The sequence below is a fragment of the Maylandia zebra genome, unplaced genomic scaffold, assembly GCF_041146795.1.
Source record: "Maylandia zebra isolate NMK-2024a unplaced genomic scaffold, Mzebra_GT3a scaffold03, whole genome shotgun sequence".
Taxonomy (NCBI): Eukaryota; Metazoa; Chordata; class Actinopteri; order Cichliformes; family Cichlidae; genus Maylandia; species Maylandia zebra.
In genome coordinates this window covers 607,299-630,000 of record NW_027490033.1, presented here as the reverse complement: position 1 = coordinate 630,000, position 22,702 = coordinate 607,299, and the positions used below count along the sequence as shown (strand labels likewise).

Here is a 22,702-nt window from a genome sequence, read left to right as displayed (position 1 = left end):
TTTGATATGCATATTGTAGCTCTAGCACCTCTGGAACCCGGTGTCCCCATAGCCCTATGTCCAGTCTGATTTGCCAAAAATTTCAGAAATTGTCCCTCTAACCCAAGAAACGGGTATGTGTGTGTGTGTGTGTGTGTGTGTGTGTGTGTGTGTGTGTGTGTGTGTGTGTGTATGCCTTAGAAGTCAAATAATACATTAGCCATACTTAAAAAAACATCTGAATTTCATTTAGAACTGAGATTCTAAGTTGTAAGCAGAAATCTTATGCTCAGCCAGAAGCATGTTTCCCCACTTTCACAAAGCTGAGGTGTCAAATCCACAACCCCCAACAAATGGTTTGTTACACGCGGGTGTGTCATTTTACGGCTTTAATGTTTCCAGCTGATAAGGAGAATGAGTGCATTTCAAATGTGCGTCCAAAGGCTTTAAACATCTGCTTTGTCTGTAACGACAGTATCAAACTACAGAGAATTGTTTTTACTAAAATGAAACATTTTCAGATGAAAATGTTTCATTTTATTTCACTGTAACACCCCCTCAATGCCATTTTTAGGATATTCTTGGTGATCCCATGTTTTCATATTTATGCTTTTGGCACTGAGGGTATCTGATACGCACGTTGTCACTGTGTTTTGTGCTACCAGCTGTGAGGGCTCTGCTTTTGCTTTGAGCAGTCTGTTTTTATTTTGTCTCGCGAGTGTGTGTTTTTCAAACCAGATCCTCCTAAGTTTGATTTTGTTACCACAAACTTTGTGTGAAGTTCACAACAGAGGTAAAGAGATTTAAACACACCAGTTTAAGGACGCAGCGATTGGACCAGCTGCACAGGGCTGGTGAAGCAGAGAGTGTCGGGGGAGATGTGCAACAGAAGCAGAGGGAACATTTTACAAGATGATAAATGGCACATTTAGGTGATTAAGGATTTGTTGACAAGATTAAAAGACACGTCCGTCAGAGTTCAACAACATTACAGTTTGATTAAATAAAAAGTTTTTAAACTACACAAGGTTCATTTTCTCCTCTGATAGTAAGCATATTAAACATGTCAAGAAAGAAAGAGTATAAAGAAAAATAGTAAATGTGTGTCTAATTAAACTCTTCCTGTGAACCTTATATCATCCTTTAATATGTTCGGTGTTACAAACTTGAAGAAGCACAGAAAAGATCATCAGACATTCATCTAATCAGTTTTCAGCCTTCATTCATATTGAAAAGTTGAAATCTTCCCTGCTAGACCCAAGTGCAGCGTTTAACACCGTTGGCCAGAACATTTTATTACAGCTATTATTAAATGGAGAGTCCTCTTCACACACTGAGGTTAATTATGAAGCTCCACAGGCTTCTGTGCAAAGACCAGTTCTGTTTACATTATACGTGCTTTAGAAGACATAGCATACATTTTCACTGCTATGCATATGATACCCGCTTTTATTGGTTAAACTGCCGGGATGTCTTAGACACATAATGAGCTTTAATTTTCTGCTTCTAAGTTCAGATAAAACTGAGGTTATTGTAACGGGGCGTAAAAATCTTAGAAACACTGGCTAACAAGATCCTTACTCTGGATGGCATCGCCTTAAGCCGCCTGTTGCAGTCATTTGGCACATTATAAGTAAAATTGAAGCACACGATCCCAAAGCACAACATCAACATTTATTTATATACAAAAATGAAAATTCTTTTTACAGAAAAGAATTGTAACTTCACAATATTGCATTAAGATGAGCAGACAGATTTTAATCTCAGATTTTTCAGGACACTGGAAGAGTTCCTGCCGTGGATTTAGATGTTAGTGTTGTGTGGATGATCCCATTCTGTCATCTTTGTGTTACTAACACTGATGCTTTTACACTTTAGGACCCTCGAGACCTCTGCTGCTCAGCCGTCCTGATCGCTGCCTCCACTTTAACCAGAGGCTGTAACCTCTGATCATTTCACCTGCACCGGCAGTAAAACTCTTCTCCAGAACCAAACGTGCCATAAACCCATCACAGCTTCATCATCAGCTCAGTCTCAGCAACATGCAGACGACCGAGCAGCAGAAACTCTGCAGGGAACGTCTGAAGTCTGTTCTTCAGTTTTCCCAGCTCACTGTTTATTGAACATGAGACAGAAAAATAACTTCACCTTTAATGTGAAACTTTTATCGCCTGTGACATGTTTGCAGGAAGTTTTAATGCTGTGATTTAGTGTCACAGCCATAAATATCACACAAGGTAAAAACTACAAGTCCCAGCATCCTCTGTGTTTAGGGAGGAGCAGTGAAAGTGAAAGTGTTGATCCTCCGTTCAGAGCAGCAGGAGGAGGAAGGTGGAGCTGAGGCAGGTGAGTGTTAACATGAATATGTTTCTTCTTATGACATAAAATAATTCCACGCTGTTCGTGTCTGTGGGTGAAACGTGAGGCCGGTCGGCTCCTCTGAGCGCTGGTTTCCTGTAAGTAGAGAGGAAGTGAGTTTAGCTGAGAGAGCAGGAGGAGAGTGAGAGCTGTGCTGAGGCAGGTGAGTGTTAACACCGCTCTGACATTACTGTGTCTCTGTGGCGGGAACAACAGGCTCCGTCAGTGGAGGCAAAAATAATCAGACTTTGGTTTTTCAAAGGAAACTACTTTATGTTGGGAGAAGCCGCGCGCTCATTGGATAACGGCTTGTCAATCTCAAGTTATTAGCCAATGAGCGCGCAGGTTCACAGTAAGACCCGCCCTTATCACGACGGGTTTTAAAACTAAAATGGCGACAGAAACTCTGTGAGTGGAGTTCAGGCTGACTTTATGAAAGTGCGACGTTTGAGCCACTTCCTGTTCTCAGTCCCGGCGTCCTGATCACCGAGGTTTCTGTTGCTCTGATATCTGATATTGATTATATCGGTAAACAGGCTGTAGGCAGAAACATCAGGTCTGATCTGAAAATCCCTTCAGAAACAAACTTTAAGAGTTTTATGTCCGTGAGGCTGTAAAACTGTAACGTGTCCTGTGATCCATAAACACTCTGTGATGAATAATCTGAAGTCATTTTGAGCCTGACAGTAGTTTCCTGTCACAGAGCAGAAGCTGCAGGCAGTTTTTGGCACCTTTTATATTTAATTTATTCCAAAATAAATCAATAAAGGTAGAAAAGAACTCTCAGTGACATTAAAAATCTATTTTTAAAGACAGATGTGACCAAGTGCAACAAATATAAGATGAGATGTTTACAGATATTTGAAGTATTGATCATATGTAGAACACAGAGCAGGTCCAATAACAGAGTCATCCTGCTCACAAACAGCAGTTTGGTTTCATGAGCTCACTTCCTGCAGTGATCCTCAGCTTCTCTCCAAAGGAGCCGTAACATGTGGGCTCCTCACCATGATGATGATCCCAAACACACTGAGTTCCTTCATCCACCTGATCATGTACTTATTAAATAATGTGATGGTTTTGGTGTTTTTTAAAGACTTTGAGCCTCTAAAATAACTGGTTTGGACTTTAGGGCCAAAGCTCCAACATTAGAAAGCCGTCAGTGTGATGCTTCCAGTACAACAGCACCTCTGAGTGTGTGTGTTTACCTCTCAGACTAACTCCACCCTGACATCAAGAAGATGGAGGAAGAGGACGGAGCAGCATCCAGCTGTGTGTCTGTGAGGAGTGACGGGGTTACACAAACACCTCCACCTTACAGTCATGGACCTGCAGCAATAATGTAAGAACACTACTAACTTTATTAGTCATTTCAACATAACCATGACAGAATCATTGATCTGTGATTGGTTCAAACTGTTTGATCTGAGTTTGATTTTTATTGACTTGTTTTCTTGCTAAGATCTGAACTCTGTAAGTTTAAGTGAAGTCAGTGCAGCAGAATCAGAGAGAAGAGCTGAGAACAAACTGAGTTCATTCAGAGACAGAAAAAACTGGCTGATGATTGGCTGACCTGTCAGCGTTATGAGGCAGACACAATATCACAGAGGGATCAGCTGATCATATGGCTGTCAGAGAGAACTGATCAGTTATTGATGTTTGTGTTTGCAGAGGTCAGAGGTCACAGTCTCCAGCATCCAGCTGTGTGTCTGTGAGGAGTGACTGGTCCAAAGAATATCCTCCATATTTCAGTCATGAACCTGCAGCAACAATGTTCTTCAATCATGGAGCTCAGCTGACCATGTAAGAGAGCTGCTGACTCAGAGTTCAAAGGTTGTTTCTATAAATGTTCTGCCAGTGACATCATAACTTAACCTAACACTGGTCTGTTGTTAAAGTTGTATAATGATGATGCTAGTTTGGGGTGTATTTTCCTGCTGATGCAAATGCATCTACTTTGCCCTTCGTCTGGTGCTTTGGACAAAGACGTCCAATGAAACTCAGAACAGCACAGTTTGCACCACCAGCAGGCAGAGGAAGTGGCTGACATCCAGAAATCCTACCAGTGGCTGAACAAAGCTGGACTGAAAGACAGCACAGAGGCACTAATCATGGCAGCACAGGAACAAGCTCCGAGCACAAGACCCATAGAGCCCGGGGTCTACATGGCTCTTTTTGGGGGGGTTGTGTTGTATTAATAGTGACTTTGTTTCTTTGGACCAAAATCTTTTGTTTTTCAGTTCAGTTGCAACATTGACTAACACTAATGCAGGGGTCGGCAACCTGCGGCTCTTTAGTCCTTACAGTGCGGCTCCTCGTGGTTTGGGAAAATAAATTAGAAGTATTTAGCTGAAGTGTATTTTATTTATGTTCTTTTTTAACTTGTAGTTCTAAATTGGAAGATTATTGTGATATTGAAATATAAAAATAAAATTATATTTTATTATTTTTTCATCGTTCAAATAAGCGTCACACTCGTGGAAGCCGGTGTACCCGCCGAAACGCCGTGCATTTATCGAGACTTTCAGCCCCAGGTAGGCCAATTATGGATCTTCGGATCCACATTATGTCAGCAGCTGTTCTCCACCGTGAACTATGTTAAAAACAAACACCGCTCACGCCTCACAGACGACAGCTTACAGTCCTGTAAAGATGAAAGTGACTTCGTACAGCCCCGACCTGCAGACGCTGTGCGCAGAGGTTCAGGAGCAGAAGTCCCGTTGTAAACATATCACGGCAGACCCGACGATGTTTGCATGAACTCGCTTTTCAGCTTCTCTTTATTGACCACTTTTCACACACGGTTGCTGTACGCACACAGCCGGCTGTAGCTTTGCAGCTCACAGCCCGACACACACCAACACAACAGCACAGACGTTAAGGCGGCGAGGCGTGATTGCCGCTCAGGTGCGTCCACCTCGCCGCTGCAGACCACGCCGCGACACACACATTAACCAGGTAAAATACATATTTAGGCAGAATTTTGCAAATATCTATTTTTCATCTTTCAGCAGCATAGAGCTTTTTTTCCAATTATTTTTTTAAAGTCAGGTCAAGGCTCCAAAAGCCCAAAGGAGATATAAGGGTGGCGGCTCACAGCAGCTTTTGTTTGCTACATCATTTTAGTTCAGCTGGGTGTCTTTCCTTTGGTTATATTTCTTTAAGAGTTCAAATGTGTTCATTACATAAATAACATGTAATTTTCTCTGTAGCACTTCATGGATTTCATAAGCAACACACCTTAGTTGTTCACACAAAGCATAAAGGTAAAAAACAGTATATACAGTGTTATCTTCATTCTAGACGTCAAAAAGTATTTGTGGCTCCCAGTGTTTTCTTTTGCGTGGAAACTGGCTCCAAATGGCTCTTTGGGTCCTGAAGGTTGCTGACCCCTGACCTAATGGTATATTTTTTTTAGCTGGATCGTTCTATAAAAACATGAATCAAATCTGAGAAAAGTTTCCACCTGACCTGTTGAATGTTATTGAAGCCAGAAGTTTGCCTTCATACTGTGTTTCTTGCATGCCTTTTGTGGTGTACTAATTGATGTGAAATGAATGCAATGTGGTTGTGTTTGCAGAGGTCAGAGGTCACAGTCTCCAGCATCCAGCTGTGTGTCTGTGAGGAGTGACTGGTCCAAAGAATATCCTCCATATTTCAGTCATGAACCTGCAGCAACAATGTTCTTCAATCATGGAGCTCAGCTGACCATGTAAGAGAGCTGCTGACTCAGAGTTCAAAGGTTGTTTCTATAAATGTTCTGCCAGTGACATCATAAATGATTCCTAATGGTGGTCCGGGTACGATAATGCTAGTATCAATCGTAGTAGTAATGCAATCCAAGGTAATGATTTCTTCTCTGTTGCTGTGAACGTCTCTGCAGCCGTCTGTACTCTAATCTGAGACAACTATTACTGACAGAAACCATCACATCATCCAGTTTGTGTGTTTGCAGCTGCTTAAAAGATTTTAAACAGAGATTAATCTGTAATTCATGTGATGTGTTTGTGTTTGCAGAGGTCAGAGGTCACAGTCTCCAGCATCCAGCTGTGTGTCTGTGAGGAGTGACTGCTCCAAAGAAATAGTTCCTCCAAACTTCAGTCATGAACCTGCAGCAACAATGTTCTTCAATCATGGAGCTCAGCTGACCATGTAAGAGAGCTGCTGACTCATTTACGGGTGTTTGAAATTCTGTGACCACTTTGTAATTTTAGTTTATATTTTTAAAGTGTTTTTATTTGTAGTTGCCTGTATTTTTATTACACTGTGTGTAACGTGGTGGTTTGTGCTGTTTGGGATTGTTTTGGTGTATTTGTGTCAGAACATCAGATAAATGATTTCATCACATTTTAAAAGAAAGTATCAGGATAATAATCTGAACTGAGTCATCAGAAATAGAAAGATGGTCTCAACAGGCCACTGAGCTGATCTCCAAAGAAATGCAGAAGATTGAAGAGTCCGAGGCTGTTTATTTGTCACAGGCATCGTCATACACGTACAACACAGTGAAATGTGCTGAGCTGCTCCTGTGACTGGACAAAACATTAGAAACAATCATTAAATGAAATAATGAAACATTGTGCAGATGTAATGTTAAAGTGCTTTGTGCCACATTAGCACAGCATGTACTGACAGAGCAGTGCAAGCAGAACAAAGCAAATGAGCAAAGTGATGTAAACAGAGTAACTGAACAGAGTGAGCAGAGTAATATCAGCAGTAATGAAGCAGCAGGATCAGTGTAGCAGCGTGTGACGTCATAATGAATCAGGTATGATCTGAAATATGACAGTGAGACAAGAACATGATGTAAGGTCCTGTTTAAACCCTGATGGTGATGCTATGAGGGGAGCATGTTCTGATTTAGGACTTGGATGGTCTGAGGATAGAAGCTCCTCTCTGTTTGTGTCCTGATGGTGCAGAAGCTTCTGCCTGATTGTAGAAGGAGCTGAAGCCAGCATCATCCCAGAGGTGAAGCTCCTCTGTGTGCAGACCTGAGGTCAGATTCCTCCAGGCTGATGTTCAGGATCTACAGAAACGTGTGGTTGTAGTTATTGCTGCACTGTGTGCTGACAGCAGATCCTCAGAACAAAGCGCTGCACACGTGTTCTTTACAAACATCTGTACATAGAAAATATGGATCATGGCAGTGAATGAACACGTTTCTGTCATTTGTTTCATTGGCTTCTTTTTTCTGCCTGTGTTCATGTGATTAATGTCTAACACATAAACAGGTTTGTAATCAAACATCACATCATCAGGGAGGCATCATGAAACAAAGTTACTGCTGGAGGCTGAACTCAATTTGGTGGCAATGTTCAAAAATATCACTCAGATCATTTCAAAGCTTTTAGTTCTTCTTCTTCACTTCTGTAAAATAATAGAAAGAAAAGCAGAACCAAGAAGTTCACTTCCTGATGACTGAACTCTTTCAAAATAAAGCTGAAAGCTCTGAATGTGACACCGCTGCTCCACCACAGTTTTTAGAGGAGGTCAAAGGTCAGTTGAAAGTGATGGATCCCAAACTTCCAGTACATCCAGTGAAGGACATAATCAGCTCTGTGATGAAGGCTTTTACTGTGGAGTTTGTAGGCTGATCACTCTGTGTTTAATAAGACAGGCAGGAACAGCAAAGGAAACTTGGATTCTGAACTCAAACACAAGTTTCTCCACTTTGACTTTTCTCTGTGACCATCAGAGCTTCTGCACAGTGTCATCAAATCTGGATGTTTGTCACTGACAGTCAATGATTTTAGTGATAAAGAAATGTGTTCACAGAGGGAGGAAGAGGAAGAGGAGTGGTGTCTGTGAGGAGGAGCAGCTGTCCTGCTGTGCTTTGTGTCAGGACGTCCTGAAGGATCCAGTCTCTACCAGCTGTGGACACTGGTTCTGCAGACAGTGCATCTCCTCATACTGGGACCAGTCTGCTTCATCAGGAGACTGGTCCTGTCCCCAGTGTGGAGAAAGATCCAGAAGCAGAGCTGGACTGCAGACAGCCAGTCAGAGCAGCTGTGTACAAAGTAAGACTGAACATCTGTCTGCTGATGGACTCATTTCTGAAAACTGGACTTCTTGTTGTTGTTCAGACATTGAAGAGTTTTCTTTCTGTTTTTCTTTCTTTCAGCAGATGTTGGTCTGCAGGAGGTTTTAGATGAACATAAGATCAGTCTGAGGAGGAGATGTGAACGTGTGACTGAAGGAAGTGATGAAACAGGAAGTAGAACCCTCCTCAACAGGATCTACACTGAGCTCTACATCACAGAGGGACAGAGTGAAGAGGTTCATAGCCAACATGAGGTGAGGCAGCTGGAGACAGCTTCCAAGATGGACGCCCTCCATGACACTCCAATCAGGTGCCAGGACATCTTTAAAGCCTTACCTGACCAACAGAGACCCATCAGAGTGGTTCTGACCAACGGCGTGGCTGGTGTTGGAAAAACCTTCTCAGTGCAGAAGTTCACTCTGGACTGGGCAGAGGGCTTGGAGAACCAACATGTCAGTGTGGTGGTTCTGCTTTCATTCAGGGAGCTGAACCTGATCAGAGAGGAGCAGTACAGTCTTCTGGAGCTGCTCCATGTTTTCCATCCAACACTACAGAAGGTCACAGCAGAGAAGCTGGCTGTCTCTCAGCTTTTGTTCATCTTTGACGGCCTGGATGAAAGCAGACTTTCATTGGATTTCACCAACAGGAAGCTGCTGTCTGATGTCACACAGAAGTCATCAGTCAGCCAGCTGCTGACAAACCTCATCCAGGGGAATCTGCTTCCCTCGGCTCTCGTCTGGATAACTTCCCGACCTGCAGCGGCCAATCAGATCCCTCCTACATGTGTTGACAGGCTAACAGAAGTACGAGGCTTCACTGACGCCCAGAAGGAGGAGTACTTCAGGAGGAGATTCAGTGATGAAGAGCTGTCCAGCAGAATCATCTCCCACATGAAGACATCCAGGAGCCTCCACATCATGTGTAGAATCCCAGTCTTCTGCTGGATCACTGCTACAGTTCTGGAGCACATGTTGACTACAGAGCAGAGAGGAGAGCTGCCCAAGACCCTGACTGACATGTACTCACACTTCCTGCTGGTTCAGACAAAGAGGAAGAAGAACAAGTACCACGAGGGACATGAGACGAGTCCACAGGAGCTGACGGAGGCTGACAGGGAAGTTCTTCTGAAGCTGGGGAGGCTGGCGTTTGAACATCTGGAGAAAGGAAACATCATGTTCTACCAAGAAGACCTGGAGCAGTGTGGTCTGGATGTGACAGAGGCCTCGGTGTACTCAGGAGTTTGTACAGAGATCTTCAAAAGAGAGTGTGTGATCTTCCAGAAACCAGTCTACTGCTTTGTTCATCTGAGCATCCAGGAGTTTCTGGCTGCAGTCTACATGTTCCACTGTTTCACCAACAGGAAGTCAGAGGTGCTGAAGGACTTCCTGGGAAAAAAATACAAAGAGTCATCTCTGGACAATTTTTTGATGGAAACACTAATAAAATCCTTCAGGAGTAAAAATGGTCGTCTGGACCTGTTTGTTCGCTTCCTTCATGGCCTCTGTCTGGAGTTCAACCAGAGACTCTTAGGAGGTCTGCTGGGTCAGACAGAGAACAGTCCAGAAACCATCCAGAGAGTCATCAAGAATCTCAAAGAAAGGAAGACAAAATCCTCTCCTGACAGAAGCATCAACATCTTCCACTGTCTGATGGAGATGAACGACATCTTATTATCTCAGGAGATCCAAGAGTTCCTGAAGTCAGAGAACAAATCAAAGAAACTCTCTGAGATCCACTGCTCAGCTCTGGCCTTCATGCTGCAGATGTCAGAGGAGGTTCTGGATGAGTTGGACCTGAAGAAGTACAACACAACAAAGGAGGGACGACAGAGACTGATTCCAGCTGTGAGGAACTTCAGAAAGGCTCGGTGAGTCCAGATGTGATCATTAATATTATCAGTTGGTGATAGTTTAGTTACTCAGTCATAAACTGCAATCATTTCTTATTTGAGGTCACACTAGGGCTGCCACAAACGATTATTTTTGTGATTATTTGACTAATCAGATCAAAAATAAAACATACAGCTTATTGCACCAGCATGCATCTGCTGTTATATAACTATCATTAGCTTACAGCTTAGAGTTTTTAAGGTATGTGCTAACTAAAAATAAAGACCAGATGATAGTTTATTAAACTTTTAATGAAATTTGCAGATTGTAGCAACAAACAGAAAGGCCCCCAAAATGTGTGCCGAGTTCTTCAGTGTGATTTCTCCACGGTGAAAGCACACTGTGCTCCACATAGTTATGAAGATCTTGATTAACCACATTAGCTTCACATTAGTAACTTTGTCCTCGACAGCTCGGCCATCTTCAGAACCTGCCCAGGAATTGAACTGCACATGTGCACTGGCTCCAGACGTGGGGTTGTCCTGCATAGTCAGTGGTGTCAGTAGATCATTAAGTAAAATAATATGTTACTAGATTCCTTTGAAAGAGCAACCATGGATGACAAAGCTGGGCGGAGTCTGCTCTAAGACACCAAATGAGCAAATGTTTGCTGACCTGTATCAGTGATCACCTTTTTGTTGGCCTGGTCCCCCAGTCCTCCCACTCCCCCCGGTCCTCGGTGGATGCTGTCACTTCCTCTGACACTGGCTCACCATTTATGTTGTGTCAAAAATCAAACGTGAAGATCTAATTTACTCTAAACTCTCTGACTGTTACTAATATAGTCATAAAATATGCAACAACCACTGGAGATGGAGATGAAGCTTCAACTTGCATAAAATAGTTTATTAAAATCAGTTTGAATAAACCCAAGGCTCAGAGCAAAAGAGACAAAAGCGCCCCCAAGTGGTCAGACTGCAGTAATACTTTCACAGTGTGCAGTGATGCACAGGTCGAGTGGTTTTACACTGAAATTCTCAACAACAGGAAACTATAAGAATTTGTTACTCTAATAATAAACATAGAAGAAGAAAAACATTTTTCATTTAGAGTTGATGAATATAAATGAATTTGAACTTTACAAACCAATCAAAGACAAACTGATCCACGTGAGTTTATAACAATATTCAAAGGCTGCTGCTGGACACAGACAGGTAACATCATTTTGACTTGCTGTCACCTGGATCTGGAGTCATAAACACTGAAGCGCTGAACATTAATACAAGTGTGTTTCTGCCAACTAGTGAAAAACCTGCAGACTAATGGCTCAGAAAGCTAAAACGAGCCAATCATTTCTGTGTTTAGTTCCCCTGAAATCAGATGTGATATCAGCAGCTCTGAGTTCATTCATCATTATTGTCCAGTGATGAGATTTCTGCTCCGTTTGGTGACAGTCAGCAGATTTTTCCTGAGTGTGGACGTGAACAGTCGTACCTGACAGCAGCAGGTAGCAAACAGAGATCGTCTTTCCAGCTGGAACTCTTCACTGAGCTGAGCTCATTCAAAATGTTCTGGATTCAAGACAGGAAACAGTCCACATGTGTGTCTTCACTCTGACTCTGGATCAGATCTCACTGACAGACTGTGGACATTATGGAAGCCTAAATGTGACACCATCTTCCTCCTTCATCTGCAGATTAAAGCCAAACAAAGATTCTCATTAAAAGTCTGCAGGTCTGAGAGAGACTCAATCGTTGTGTCATGTCAAACACAGTAAGAGGAGCTGAAGCACAGATGTGAAGAGCAGATGTTCATCAGATTATGACCTCACTCTGTTTTGTCTTCATATACATTCAGTCTGTGTTTATAATGCAGACTTTCTGCTTTTATAATAACACATTTTGTATTTTCTATGATCACAGACTGGCTGACTGTGGACTCTCAGGGACTCATTGTGAAGTTGTGGCCTCGGCTCTGAAGTCCATCCCCTCCCATCTGACAGAGCTGGACATTAGTAACAACAAGCTGCAGGATTCAGCAGTGAAGCTTCTGTGTGCTGGACTGGAGAGTCCAAACTGTCGACTGGAGACTCTGAGGTGAGTTCACTGACTGCAGCTGTTGTTGTTTTTCTATATTTCTGATCTTTGATATTTGAAACGTTCTTTAGTTCCTAAATGTTCAGGATGTGTCTGAAGACAAATGTGAAGAAGTTTGAGTGCTTTCAGAAATGTTGTGTCTTTCCAAACGACTGAACAACAGTTTTCCTCTTGGCTCCAAATAGAAGTGACAGACTTGAGCAGGGTTCATTTAAAGGCTGACAGAAGTGCAGTGGTGACGGGGAGATGTTTGTCAGGACAGCTTTTCAGCCTCCACAGGTTCATGTTGTGCTCCATCAGTCAGTGAAGATGAAGTCAGTACTGGTGAGGCTGTAGAGTGTGTGAGGGATGTGAATGAGGCTGTTGGAGATCTGATGATAGCAGATAAAAACAGGCTGCAGAGACTTTGAGCTTGTGTGGAAACAGACAGAGAAAAGAAAGACATGAATGTCAAAGCTAATAAAGGTGAAGTTAGGAGCTGTGATGATGTTCATGTATCAGAAGCTGATCGGGCTGCTACAGAGACGACCCACACAGCTGCTGTGGTGAGGTTTGTGTTAAAGCAGAGGAACACAGGCCCAAACATGACAGCAAAGCAGGTTTCAGGCTCTGTGAGAGGATTTCAAACAGAAGCTGGAGAAGAGAAAGGACTACAGAAAGAAGGCAGCTGAGACCAGTCCAAGTGTTTCCATGGAGCCCAGTCTAACATTCATTTATACACTAACGTACAGAAGTGAACGGGAAAATGAATCCATAGTTTCAAATGTAGAAATAGTTCTCAGTTCATTTACAGAGTTTAATACAGTTCATGAGGAAATGTTCAAAGCAGCAGCTGAGAAGAAATCTGCTTCACAAAGTTGGATCCAATTCCAATAGTTTGCGATGCACTTGAACGCAGCGTGAGCAGTTCACTGCCTAACCCCACAGAGACTGTCAGTCTGGACTTTTCTTTATTTCTATTGGCTGTCAGTGAGATTTCAGAGCAATCAGAGACTGTGGGTCTGTGTATGAAGTATAATTCATGTGCAGTTGTTGAAGTTGTAGAATGAGAAATGGCAGTTTGGGGTATTTCCTGCTTTCATTGTCCTGCTTGTGCTGATGAAAATGTTTATTGACGTGTGAATTCATTCTTCAACGCTCGATTCTGCCTGAACAACGAGAAAACTTTGCTTTGTGTAACACAATTCAAAGCACTGAAGCATCGACTTATTTCATTATCCAACAATGAAAACAGGAAACACAGACAGCTGGCCTTCAAAGTAAAAGCTGCTCCTTTTGAAACATGTTGGTGGTAAAATGTAAGAAGAGCTGAAGCACATAAATGATCTACATGCCAAAATATTAAACACAGTTGATATATTTGTGTGAGTGTTGTGATTCAGGTGTAGATGTAATAATGTACATATAGCAGAGTTTCCTCTTCTAGATCAGCTGATCAGAGTCAGGCCAATCAGCTCTGAGCATGCTCAGTCTGAGTTATGGAGCCACATACTATGATTCACCATGGCAACGGCATGAGCAGAGGCTCCGTGTGAATCCAGAGGAGCAGAAACATGAATGATGACAGTAGATGTTTGTGTGAAAGTGCTGGAAGCAAATGAGTGTGTGATGTTCTTTCAGTGTTGCACTTTGTAGACGCTCCCTGAGCACTGGTCTCACAGCCAGCTGCACATAGAGACCAGTGTTGTTAGTCCAGGTCAGAAGATGACTTGTTGGAATGAAAATGAGCTTGTAGTTTGTCTGCTTTAATAATGTGACTGGAAAAAGGTGTTGGACTTCAAATATGTCCATTTCTGTCACACTTCACCTTTAAAAGTGAAGCCATGTGGTTCCTGGAAGGAAAAACACGACTTTTTCAAGTCTTTGTCCTGTTTTTATGAGAAATGTACGACTTTAATGTGAAACATTCAGAGTTTTTTCTCTTGTTGTGTTTGTTTGAAGCTGCTTCCTGTTGGCTTCAGCTGTTTGGAGTTTCCATTTTCTAAACTTCTACATTCTGAACCTTCTTCAGCTCTGAACAGATGATGAAACACTGAATGATTTCAAGCACTTTGTCTAATAAACTTACATCTTTCATTCTTTATACAGATTGCAGAGCTGTGGTTTGTCAGAGATCAGCTGTGATTATCTGGCAGCAGCACTGAAGTCCAACCCCTCCCATCTGAGAGAGCTGGACCTATACTACAACTACCTGCAGGATTCAGGAGTGAAGCATCTGTGTGGTTTCCTGGAGAGTCCAGGATGTAAACTTGAAACTCTGAGGTCAGTCAGCATGTTTTAGTTGTGCTGAGATGAATATGATGTGAAAGTTTTGCTGACACTAAACTGCAGACATCAGGCTGATATTATACTGATCCACACTGAGGATCTTCATGGTAAAGTCTGTTTTCTTCTTCTCTGGTTTAGTCCATTGACTGCAGCAGAACAATGTTCACATTTCAAACCTTCAAAGAAGAAGAAAAATCCTCCACTGGAAAATTCACTGTGAAACTCTCAAACTCTTCATTGCACCTTAAAGTCTGTCTGACACTGAAATCCAAAGCAAAATGTGCGTTTGCTTTACAGACAGCAGTCCAACACAAACATACACACATCATCCAAAACACAGTCCAACATCCAAATCTCCTCCACTGCCAGCATGAATGATGGGAAAGAGAAGCAGGAACACTCTGACATTCAGGGTTAGAATGAGTTTCATCAAGCAGACTGTGAAGATCAAAGCTGCATTAGAAAGCTTACATGAATGAATGAGTGGACAGAAGTGGACAGAGATCATCTGAAGCACTTCAAAGGCTTTAAATCAGCACATTTCTCTTTATTCTTTATCAACTCTGTTAGTTTCTCTCAGTTTTCTGTGGAATGAAGCTAACAGCAGGCTAATAAGATGCTGACCAATAGGTTTCTATTAAAGGTTGTAATTTGTATATGAAAAAGTGCTTTGGCTCAGCAGGGATCAGCTTACAGGTAGAATACAGCTGCTGGATGGGATTAGCATGTCATAGCTATCTACCAAACTGCTAACTGGGGGATTTCAGGCCATCTATGGATCATTTTTGCTAACTGTTTATTCAGCTTAGGCTCACAGGGCTGCAGCCTGTGCCCTAGCTGTCATAGGGCAAGAGGCGTGGTCCACCTGCACAGGTGAGCAGTCCATCACAGGGCCAACAGAGAGCGACAGAGAAGCACTCCCTCACATCCACACCTACAGCCAATGTAGAAGCACCAATGAACCTAAGCAGCATTTCATTGGACTGTGGGAGAACATCCAACCTCCACAGAAAGGCCCAGCTGACCAACAAGCTTCAACCTACAACCTTCTTGCTCTAAGGCACTAGTGCTAACCACTTTTGCCCATTTCAGCCCAAATCCTGCATCTTCCTGTTTCTGACTCCAGGCCAGCTCCACTAACACTTTCTCATCAGACACTGCCACCTAGTGGAGGAAGTCTTAGTTCCATTTGAAGCTTCAGATTACAGTTAGTTCCTTTACAAAGAGGTGGAGGTGGTGGGGCCACCGCACCATCATCACTGAGTGCCATAGGACACTTAACCTTTGTTTCCATATGCTGGGAACTTCCTGTTGTTCCAAGGAGGACTGGAAAATGTGTGAAAATCTCCCAGTCAGTTCCTCACAGCACACTTCAATCATTTCCCTCCCACAGCATCAGGACCAGGGCTTTTTCTCTCTTTGGTCCCACTAAGAGATTTCCACACAAACACCTCATCAGTGGGACTCTCAGAGCTACCAGCCCTTTGCTACAATCACAAAGCTCTTCATTGAAATCAATGATATCAAAGCTGGAATCAAATGAGTCCAAGTCTTCTGCTGATTCAGCATCACATTCATCTTTGCTCCTTGTTCTGCATCCCCACCATGGACTTCATTCCTTTCCAAGCCAGCCTTGAGTGTCCTTTATTCAGCTCATCCTCTGCTTTACTTTTACACCTGATTTTAGCTGCTTTATCTCTCTTTCAACAGGTTTCTGTGCCTCAATCTTTTTCTTCTCTCCCTCATAACAAGACAGCTTCTTCTGCCTGAGAACATGTTGGAGTGATTTACTAATCCAGGGCTGCTTATTGGGGAAAATACTTCCTGTTTCCAAAGTAATCCCCATTTTTCCCAGAAAGAAATGTCAGTAGAAATCGATGATCTAAGTGAGAACATGAGCCTTTAAAAAGTCCCAGTGGGTGCAGTCAAAGCAGTCCCTCAGTCCCAGTATAGAGTCTTTGGTCCAGACTGGAACAGCTGTGTGCCCAGTTTGAGCTCTCTTCAGTGCTGTGACCTGACAGACCCAGAGGGGCCATCACATCACATTTAGAAGCTCCCCTGATGGAGCCACAACACATGTCCAATACTTAGTCTGTCTTGTTGGACCAACTGGAAGAAATGATTCAAGGACTTAGTCACAGAACAGAGATTCAAATCTCCAAAATCCAACTGGCTGCATCAGGACATATAGTCTGAAACTCTGCACAGTTTCCTGTTTGAAGCTGCTTCCTGTTGGCTTCAGCTGTTTGGAGTTTCCATTTTCTAAACTTCTACATTCTGAACCTTCTTCAGCTCTGAACAGATGATGAAACACTGAATGATTTCAAGCACTTTGTCTAATAAACTTACATCTTTCATTCTTTATACAGATTGACTCTCTGTGGTTTGTCAGAGATCAGCTGTGATTATCTGGCAGCAGCACTGAAGTCCAACCCCTCCCATCTGAGAGAGCTGGAGCTGAGCTTCAACAACCTGAAGGATCCAGATGTGAAGCAGCTGTCTGATCTTCAGCAGAGTCCAGACTACAGACTGGAGACTCTGTGGTCAGTAGAGTGATGGAGTGAGTGGGTGGTGCTGTCAGCAGTATTGTACTAAACACAGTCAGTATGAAACAAAGATCCAGTGTTTCCTGTAAAGCTGCAGCTTCTCAGTGAAGCTGTGAGAGGAGAACGGTGACAGGCTTCAGGATTGGACACAAACACTTCCTGTTTCTCACCTTTATGGTCACCATAGTAACGTCTGACATGCTCTGATCAAACACTGTCAACAGCCAATCAGCTCTCTGAACAAAGCAGCACACAGACCAATGACTGCATTGATTTCCAAGTTTAAAGCAGTGAAGAACACAGTCTGTAGGTGAGGAAGAATTTAGTGAGAGCAGATGTTTGGATGGAATTCCTCCAGTTAACAGCTGGAACCGTCCATCTGGATTGTTGGGCTTGTTGTTGGGGTTCCTACAGAGCTCAGAGTGGACACACCAAGGTTCTTCTAATGAATGAAAGTCCAAACTCAAACTAGGAGGGAAAAACATTTTCAGCAACTTCAATAAAAATCCAAAGATTAGAAAAAGTGAAGCAACAATGAGTCCTAGTACAGTCCCAGCACTGACGTCCCTGCTGCTCTTTATACTGGATGTGCTGCATCACTGACTGACAGCTGATGAAGAGTCTCTGGAAACACTCGTTTATCTCCTCTGCTCTTCCTCCTTCTCTCTGCAGGTGGAGGCCATGATGGTAAACAGGACGGTGTGTGTGCTGAGAGAGGAGCAGCTGTGTCCTGATGATCCAGAGAGGTTGAAGCAGCAGCAGCTTGTGTGTAGAGACGCTCTGACTGGGCCATGTTACTGGGAGGTGGAGAGGAGAGCTTCATCCAGCAGTGACTGACAGAGGAATGAAGTGCAGATGACTGTCAGTGCTGCAGAGTGAACTGCTCTGAGAACAGCTCCACTGTCAGACACAATGTAGAGTCCAGCATCAGCCCTGTGTGTCCCTCTGGATCTGACAGAGGATCATCAGTGTATCTGGACTGCTCTGCTGCTGCTCTGTCCTTCTACAGTCTCTGCACAGTCTCTGTCTCACTCTGGAAAGATTTTACAACTTGTTGTAATTACAGAACGTTAATATAATATTCAAACATGTGATCTTCTCTTTATTTCTGAATCTTTACCAAATAAAGAAAAACCAAACTAACAAACAGAAGCTGTCGTGTCCTTTTTCACCACATCTGTGAATCTTTTCTGTGTTTTTCCTCTTTTCCTCCTTCCTGCAGCTCCATCTTCATCATTCTGTGTCCAGTATATGTGAACACGTCCAAAGCATCTGAGCCTCATGTTACCCGTTTGTGTGAGTTACGCCTGTCGTTGTGTTGTGGTGTATAAATAAGGGGCAGGAGACAGCGCTGGATCTCTGAGTTCTTTACTCTCAATTTCTGCAACATCTGCAATATCTAGAAATGCAAACCTGTGAGCTGTGTGTGTTGTGCGTCTGCTCGGCCACCTCTCCTCCGGCCGTGCTGGAAGCAGCTGTGCGTTTGACAGTTTTATCGACTCGACAATAATCGAACAAATTAAATGTTCAAAAATATCAACTTAAGCACTTCAAAGTCAACAAAAAGCTTAAAACAATGAAATAATATTTCACTGAAAAAACAACAGCTCATAAGAACGATACACAAAATAATACAGAAACAAACAAATAAAAGTTATTAACCAGGATCCATGTTTTTGTCACAAACACTGAATCAGCTGATTCACTCTTTATGTTTCTGAGTTTGTTTTGTGATTATAGTTCTGGTTTCTGTTTCTGTGTCTTCACTGTGTCCCACGTCTCCTTACTTTGGACTGTCTGTCCTGTCACTGAAGGTGTCTGCCCAACAAGGACGTGGTGCTGAATGCATCCAGACCCCTGCTGACTGTCTTTGCAGCTTCGGTCAAAGGTACAGTGTCCACTGTGACCCTGAGAGCAGGACACAGCCAGAGGTGAGTCAGCAGTTACAAACTAAATGCTGCTGACATGAATCAAACTGCTGGATAACCCACTGCTCATGAAAATGGCACCTTTCTGTTGCTTTTTGAGATTACTGAGAATATTTGAATTGTGACTCAGATGGCAGATCCAGGCTCTCAGCCTCCAGCTGAAACTTCCAGTCCTCCCCCAGCCAGAAGCTCTGATGCTGGGCTGAGAGACTTTGATCCTTCCCTGGATCCAGAAATCCAGGAGGGAGAAGGAGAACAGGACCTCCTTCCTGATCTGGAGAGGCCTGAGGGAAAGAAAGATGGAGCAGACAGAGCTTTGAACAAATCCAAACCTCCTGAGCTTCACCTCCACAAAGGTGCAGACACCGATGCACAGATTCACATGTGACACCTGCAGCGTCCAGCTTGTGCCGCTGACATTATCTCCACTCTGATACAAGCCTCATTCACTCGCTCACACACGTTCATACAATCACCTTTTCCTCACAGTCACACACATGAATGTAATGAGGGGAACTCGGGGTTCACTGTCATTCCTCAGGATGCTTTGATATGCAGACTGGAGGCTCTGTGGATGAAACACCGACTGTCTGAAGCACTCTGAAGTCTTCATGATGGACTTCATCCTGATTAACACTACAATACTTGTTAGAGGCCTTTTATATGTAATAATATTCTTTTCCATTAAAGCTCTGAACATTCTCACTCTTTCTTGACCAGGTGTGACAGGTGAAGGACACCGGCGAATAGGAGGACAGAACCTGAGAGCCATTAGTCACATGACTTCAGCTGCTGCTGCCTCACCAACCACTGGCCCCTCGGTGAGTCTAGAGTTACAGCAGTGACCACAGGAAGTGCACACGTGTGATCTAAAGCTACATGTGGGCCTGTGACCATCAGTCTTCTCACTGTGGTAGACGGGTTTGTGAGTCCCTGTGATGCTGGGAGTGTCCAGGACAGTCGCTCCTGATCGGGTCTCTCATGGAAAGCTGGTCCCAGGAATTCCTGGAAAATTCCTCCACAAAAGAGAACTGGGAACATAAGTGCAGAGTGACAGAGGTGCTCAGCAACCCTGCTGTTATATGGGAATAGAACCAGAAGAGTCGGCAACCACTTGAGTTAAGTTAGCCAAAGAGATGCGACTCAGACTGACTTCATCATGTTGGCAACGTGTCTGCATTGATAAACTCCAGTTATTGACAAATCAGAGAATAATTCCAGTCGTTCAGAGACAGATTGTGATTGTTTGGAGGATGTAATCGTTTCCCTTCAGGGAGCGTGTTGGACGCTCAGTGTCCGGGTGATTAGCTGATGCAACTACTTAGAATCAGTTTGTGAATATGAAGAAAATCAGTGCAGTCACTGGACAAACTCTGATTCTTCCTAGTTTCACTCTTGTTTCAGTCCAGTGTGACTGAGGTGGTAAAAAATGATCTGACTTTTAGCCACACAGCTGTCTGCTAGAGAAAAAGGCTTTGTGCACAACTTTCTTAAAGGCAAACGGCACCATGTTCACTGCAGCTGCAGCAAACGCAGCAAAGAGTGAAAGTTGGACTGAGAATGTTGTGACTGTTTCATGAGAAAGAGCAGGAAAACAAGCATCACACACCCAGACACAGTGCTGGGATTAGAATTAGACTTTAGAGCCAAATGTAGGACAAAAGCTTTAATATGAAAGAGGAAAACCCAACAACAGCCAGAGCATGAAGCTCAAATCTATACCAATCACCAAGAAAGCTGACAGGCCTGTGACACGTCAGAGACGCCGTTCAAATCATAAAGAAGTTGGTTTATTGACAAAATGTAAAAAACCAAAAGAATCAAGTCAACCTTCAGTTTCGAGCGAGTAGACCAATCAGGCACAGCAGCAGCTCTAGAATAAGCAACAGTTTGATGTATTACAAACAACCTTTCATATACACACATACATATGGCTCATATGCTGTTTAAAAAGGGCTCAAAGACCCAACAGATTACACAAAGTACAAAAACACTTTCATTCAGACAACAGTCAGCTGTGCACGAGACAGAGAGCCGACTACAGTTAGTAACATGGACTCACTTTGTTTCAGACACGACACAAAGTAACACAAAGCCACAAAGAGCAGAAACATCAAAAAGGAGGCAGAGCAGCAGCAACTCTCCATGAGCTGTGAGGCTAACAGCCACCCACACTTCCTGTGATGCATAATGAAAACAACATTAACCTGAAGGATGATAACAACAGAAAGAAGTCTAAGCTAACGTTACACAGCGCTCACACAGCGCTGACTGTACAGGCCTCACACAGCTACGACCTGCATCCACAACACCTGATTCTACTGAACACAAACAAGTTAATGATATATGAGCAATCCAGGGAAGGCTTCCAGGAAGGTGAGGATCCAAAGACAGCTCTACAACAGCATCAGTCAGCAACAATGTTACTGATCACTGACTCTTTCATCCTTTTATACTCAATCAAAAAGTGCTGTGTTCACATTTGTTTCTGCTGAAATCCAGAGACTGAAAATGCGTCTTTTTAAAGTTTGAATAAACTGACTGAACTTCTCACGAGTCCAACCGTGAGGAACACTTCCCCCCATGACACATCACAGGACAACGTCTCAGTGGAGGGGGGACAGTAGCTCAGTTTAGGCAGTCACACTCAGAATCGATGCCTCCAGTCAGGGTCAAACGTGGTCCTCAGAAACCTGCAGATGTTTGGGCCAAGCTCTCACTGGTCTCTGCGTCTGTAGACTGAGCTGATGTTTCTCCAGGTGTCTGGTAAAAGGACGATGCTGCTGTCCAATGAGGCGAGGAGAGAAGTAGCCAAACAGGCGAGAGCCGTGAAGGAGGAACGGCGGGCAGCTCTGGATGCCCGACATAAATACCTGATGAGCAGGCTGGCCGACGCCGGCAGCCTGGAGGAGGCGGCGGTGGAAGACGCCATCGTCTCTGATGACAGAGTAAGTTCAGAGACGTGATCCTTCCTCAGAGTTGAACCTTTGAGTCATTAATGTCTGATTCTTCCAGTTCAGTCTGATCCATGAATTCTTTGCTGCAAACGGATCCAAGAAGCTGATTTTCTTCTATCAGGATGTCAAACAGGTAACTTTGATCACATTTCAATGACTGACACATGAAGGTCTAACCGCTCTTCATAATCTGCTGTCCTGTTTGTTGCAGCGTACTTTGTATTCATATCTTTTAATATCTGCCTTTCTCCCAGAGTCTGTCCTCCCGTCAGTCTTCCTTTGTGGACGCATCAAACTCAGCTGTGGCTCAGAGGAAACTCTTCCTCACTACGGGGAACTCTGAGGTTGGCTTCAGCTTTTTATGTTTAGTTCATGTGAGAATCACAGAAAAATGCTGATATGAGTGGAAGGTTCTGCTGGGAAATTGGCAAAGAGCAGATTATTGAACAGCGAGGCAGACAGTTCATTTCAGTGATGCCAGTTTATTAGAAACGAGGACTGTGGGGCTGCTGGAAGTCAGGACGGCCGTTCTCTGGATAAACCTGACAGCTGAGGTGGAGAGCAGGATTTATCCACAGACGGCTTCTTCCAAGCAAATGTCCTGAACACATCTGAGCTGAGGGTTACACAGTGTGTCCTGTGTGATCTCTGCTTTATGGTGGTTGAATCTCACAAATGTGACCATCAGACCTGACGACTTA

General features: G+C 43.5%; 1 protein-coding gene and 1 pseudogene across 2 annotated transcripts in view; both read left to right on the top strand.

The window, feature by feature from the left end:
* LOC112432436 (protein NLRC3) overlaps positions 1-22,702 on the top strand; it is a 3,307,575-nt gene that overhangs the window by 2,751,441 nt on the left and 533,432 nt on the right. The window lies entirely within an intron of this gene.
* On the top strand, positions 7,744-12,315 carry LOC112431608 (protein NLRC3-like; annotated as a pseudogene). Its single transcript, XR_013096201.1, has 3 exons — positions 7,744-8,354; positions 8,459-10,244; positions 12,129-12,315. The product of XR_013096201.1 is annotated as a protein NLRC3-like (transcript).